The sequence below is a fragment of the Psammomys obesus genome, unplaced genomic scaffold, assembly GCF_907164565.1.
Source record: "Psammomys obesus unplaced genomic scaffold, mPsaObe1.curated_primary_1811, whole genome shotgun sequence".
NCBI lineage: Eukaryota > Metazoa > Chordata > Mammalia > Rodentia > Muridae > Psammomys > Psammomys obesus.
Genome location: NW_026596069.1, coordinates 9,419,512 through 9,424,896, shown reverse-complemented (window position 1 = coordinate 9,424,896; position 5,385 = coordinate 9,419,512).

Sequence of the window (5,385 nt, the reverse complement as noted above, 5' to 3'; positions counted from 1 at the left end):
AAGAAAGAAAGAAAGAAAGAAAGAAAGAAAGAAAGAAAGAAAGAAAGCGGTTTGTGGGAAGGTTTAGAGGGTGGAGGAAAGAAGTAGTTATATAATTATATAATAATCTCAAATAAACAAACAAACTCACAGGACACTTTTAAGAACTGCCAAAAAAAGTCAAGAACAACTTATGGAGAAAAAAAATTTGTCAACTTTCATTTAATGCAACTTGTTAAATGCCTAGGAAAAATTGTAGAGCAAAGATAGAAGTCATTTCCTGTTTTCTTTTGGAGACAGCAGAACTTAAGGTACATTTTTGGTTAAAGTTAAAGGAAAAAAAAAAGGAAATTAACCTGGCTTCCTACCTCTTCCACAGGGTCACAACACAGGTGACTTACTTCCTCGATTTCCTTCCAGTCCCCATTACTATTGATAAGGCTTCAAGTACTCATTGTATGCAGTAGTATGGGGCATGGAAAGGTGTCTTAACTGATATTTAAAAAAAAAAAAAGTAGAGAGGGGGGCAGGGCAAGATGGTGGCACCGGGAGGACTATCATTCTGAGTAACAGTACAGCAGGATTGGCACAGTGACCAGCAATCAGAACTCGCGGCCATAAAACACAAGTAATTGTGTTTCACAGGTGAGAGGATACCCCACGGTGGGGGATTCAATCAGCTTTAACTCACCCCGCTAAACCGCAGAAGAGATTCTGGTTCCACCAGGCACTTGGTCGCCAGCCCAGAGCTACACACCAGCGTGATCTGGTCACGGTCTCAGACTGAACTGTGGGCCCAGAACATCACAGAATCACAGACTGGATTTTCCAGTCGAGAGATAATCCCACAGAGCAGGAAACGATTGGGACCGACCTTAGGTCACCCAGATATCCCCTGGAAAAGACTCGGGTTCCGCGGGCACCCCAGGAGCCAGCCCTGAGCTAGAGCCAGGGACCCAGGCACCTGCACAGAGCCCTGCCTGCGCGCCTGATTCACTGCCTCAGATAGAACTGTGGGCACCAGGGCACCAGAGACTGCATTTCACTGTCAGGTGCAAACCCACAGGGAGGGAAACAGCTGGTCTGATCTCAGAGCACTCAGCTGACACCCCCACCCCGAAAAGGTATTGGGAAAATTATCCAGTTTAGGCAGAAGCCCAGGCTCCCAAAAGACAGAAAGGCGGAGCCACAGGCGGGCATCTGTGCCTGTGGGTTCTACTTGCCACCCCAGAGAGAACAGCAGTCCCCAAAGCAAAGACAGGGTATCTCTGGCAGGAGGAAACCCCCAGCGGAGGGGATCATCACATCTAATGATCAGGACACCCAGCACCAAAAGACTTTCTGGATTCACGCAGACTCTAGGCTCTAGCTTTCTAATGCAGGCAGGAGTGCTGTGCTCAGCTGCCACTATTGAGTTCCCCTAGGACACTGGGACACACAGCTGCATCCTCAGACCTACAAAAGCTAGAGAGCCATTACAGCAGCCCTCAGATTCTGTGCCAAGGATCAACCAGTTATCCCTAGCTAGACTGACATACTGTGGGAATCCCTGGTCCTTCAAGAGGCCTACATCCACAGCCTCTGGACCAGAGCAGTGCCTGCAGCAGCCATCCCAGACAGGAACACACAGCTTCTGGTCCAGAGTGAGGCACCCAGCCTCCAGACCAGAGCGGCACCCATAGGCGCCAAATCAACCTAGGTGCACATTCTCCAGGCCCAGAGCGGAGCACTCAGCCTCTGGCACAGAGACTTGCTGAGCGCACACCTCTCACTTTCCCGGACAGAACTGTGTACCCCAGGATAATAGACTGAGTTTCCCTGTTGGGAGAAAACCCCACAGCCAGGGAATCAGCAGATTCTTCAAAAGAACTGTACCTGGAAAACTGTAACAACAGCAGCAGCTCACTAAATTTATAACGAGAAACCCAGCAGTGGGGCAGCTGTCTTGAAAACTTCTATGGGTAAGAGGAGATCCCACCCTGCCTAACAAAGACCATAGCTACTACTCAGAGCTATACACCTGAGGTGAGCAGTGGCAATTCCTGAGAAACACTGGCCATACAGTGACCATAACCAAAAAGCAGAAGAGGACTCCTTCAGGAAAAATCATCTTCTGGCCAAGGGGATTCTCCCTACCTCAGGACTCCAGGAAGCACAGAAACTAACAGCCAACACATAAAACAGCCCAATGGGTAGAGGTTAGCGTAAAAGCTCAACCAACAAAAGACAGAGCAATATGGCATCTCCAGAACCCAGCCATCCAGGGGAAAACAGCCCTGAACAACGCAGCATAATAGAAAATGAAGAAGACCTTACATCTATGCTGATGAAGAGGATAATAGAGGAAACAAATAAAATACGTAAAGAATTAGATGAAGATAAAGCCAAACAGATCGTGGCTATCCGTAAAGAAATGGAGGAATGCATATCAAAACAACCCTGAGATTTCACCTTACACCCATCAGAATGGCCAAGATAAAAACTCAAGGGACAAAACATGCTGGAGAGGTTGTGGAGAAAGGGGAACCCTTCTCCACTGCTGGTGGGAATGTAAACTTGTACAACCACTCTGGAAATCAATCTGGCGCTTTCTCAGACAACTAGGAATAGCGCTTCCTCAAGATCCAGCCATACCACTCCTAGGCATACACCCAAAACAGGCTCAAGTACACAAAAAGGACATTTGCTCAACCATGTTTGCAGCAGCTTTATTTGTAATAGCCAGAAGCTGGAAACAGCCCAGATGCCCCTCAACTGATGAATGGATGCAGAAACTGTGGTACATCTATACAATGGAGTATTACTCAGCAATGAGAAATAAGGAAATCATGAAATTTGCAGGTAAGTGGTGAGACCTGGAAAGGATCATCCTGAGTGAGTTGTCCCAGAATAAAAAAGATACACAAGGTATATACTCACTCATATAAACATACAACATAGAATAAACCCACTAAATTCTGTACATCTAAACAAACTAAGCAAAAGAGAGGACCCTAACTAAAATGTTCAATGCCCATCCTGAAAGACAAAGAGGATGGACATCAGAAGAAAAAGAAAACAGGAAACAACCTAGGAACCTGCCACAGAGGGCCTCTGAAAGCCTCTGCAGTGCAGACTGTCAAAGCAGATGCTGAGCCTGATGGCCAACTGTCAGGCAGAGTGAATGGTATTTTATGTAAGAAGTGGGAAATAGTAAGAGCTGGAGAGGACAGGAACTCCACAAGGAGAGCAACAGAACAAGATAATTTGAACACAGGGAACTTCCCAGAGACTCATACTCCAACCAAGGACTATCCATGGAGATAACCTAGAACTCTGAGAATGCAGCCACTTCTGAGAACTGATAGACTAAGATCAGAAAGAAGGAGAGGAGGACCTCCCCTATCAGTGGACTTGGGGAGGGGCATGCATGCAGAAAGGGGGGAAGGGTGGGACCAGGAAGGTAGGAGGGAGGGGTTTATGGGGAATACAAAATGAATAAAGTGTAATTAATAATAAAAAAATAAAAGTTTAAAAAAATAGAATCACTGATATCTGAGTGATGTATCCATTCCTCTGCACTGAGACCCCACGATTGCATGACATCATTGTTTTTGAAAACATATAAGCACAACACCATTTCCATATGACAATCTAAATTGATTTTTTTAACCACTGAGTGATATACAGCAATGTTGAATTGATGTCATATTGAGCCTCTGAGAACAATATTGAGATCTATTGAAATTCCTTGAGAGACCCTTCTCACCTGAGACAAATATTTTCAAGTGTCCCCTTAGTAAGTAAAAATGCTGATGACTTTTAAATTCCTGGGGGTTTTAGTTAGAAAGAAATTCTATGTAAACATTTAATTGCTTTTACTCAGACCAATGCCTAATATTTAACATGTCCTCTGGCAAAAGATTAAAGTTTCAAGAGGATTTTATGGAGACAGAAGGAGAGAAAGGGCCAGAAACATGTTTTACCACCAACATCATAGTTGTACTGACAGAATGCGACTAATGTCAGTGCTTTAAAACTCTGGAAGCAACTAGTGGAAAACCTGCTGGTAATTTGTGGTTAATTTTTATATTTTTCAACTAAACTTAGCTGTGAAGAACAGGTCCCCAACATGCCAACAATGATGTTTGCACATACTGTGATACATTAGCAAATAGACACATGAGGTAAATACGGAAACAATGTAAGTCCCAATAGGCTCAGGATTTCACAAGCAAAAGCCGTATACATACACACATACACATTAACACTCACAAGACATATATAAAGTAGAATACTATGCATACAAAAACCCACTCACATGCATGTATACTATAGAATAGTACATACACATAAGCACACACATGCATATATACAACAGAATATTATGCACACACAGTACACAAATATATAGTTAGAATATTATGCACACACACAAGAAAACAGAGATGGCTATATATGTTATAATATTATGAGCAAAACGAACCACACATATGTATTTATACACTTGACCATTGTGCATACACACAAGCACACATGCGTTCAAATAAACTATAAATTATTGTATACACATACATATATAAGGTATAACATTATGCAGACACGCAAGTATACATACATGTTAACAGATTATACATACAATGACACACATGCATAAGTACAATATACCTACAAGCACACACATGTACATATAAGACAGAATTTTAGGCACACACAAGTACACATACAAATATGTGATATATAGAATATTGTTCCCATTTAAGACATTTTAAATTATTACTAAAATTTGGCTTATATTACACAATGGATAAACTCATGAAATTACACTAAACTGCAGTAAGTAGAAAAAGACAAAACATATGATTCCATTTAAAAAGGCAATTAGTGATCAAATCATTCAAACAGTAGACCAGTAGACTACTAATTGCCTGGGCTTAGGCAGAGAGACAAATGAAGAAAGGTGTCCTTTTGACTTTGTTCCAGAGGTGCAGAAGACTGTGTTTGTATCCAGGAGATTACATATGCCCTGCCATTCAATTTTGTCCCTAGACCATGTAACAGACAAGATGTATATTTGGCTTTACCTGTTGAATTCTATTGTTTTCCTTGTTCGCATATTTTTGAGATCGTATTGTAATTAAAGCATTTCTTCCTAAAATTTCCCCCTCCAAATTCTCATGTATGCCTCCCCTGCTCTTCTTCAACTTCATGGCCTCTTTTTCCATCAATTCTCTTTTTTTAATTTTAATTTTTATGTTAATTACAGATTATTCACTCTTTATCCCAGCTGTAGCCCCCTCCCTCATTCCTTCCCAATCCCACCCTCCCTGTCTCATCTCCCATGACCCTCTTTCCATCAATTCTTATTGCACATCATATATGTATTATCATATACAGATATATTCACAAATCTAACATATTGAGTTG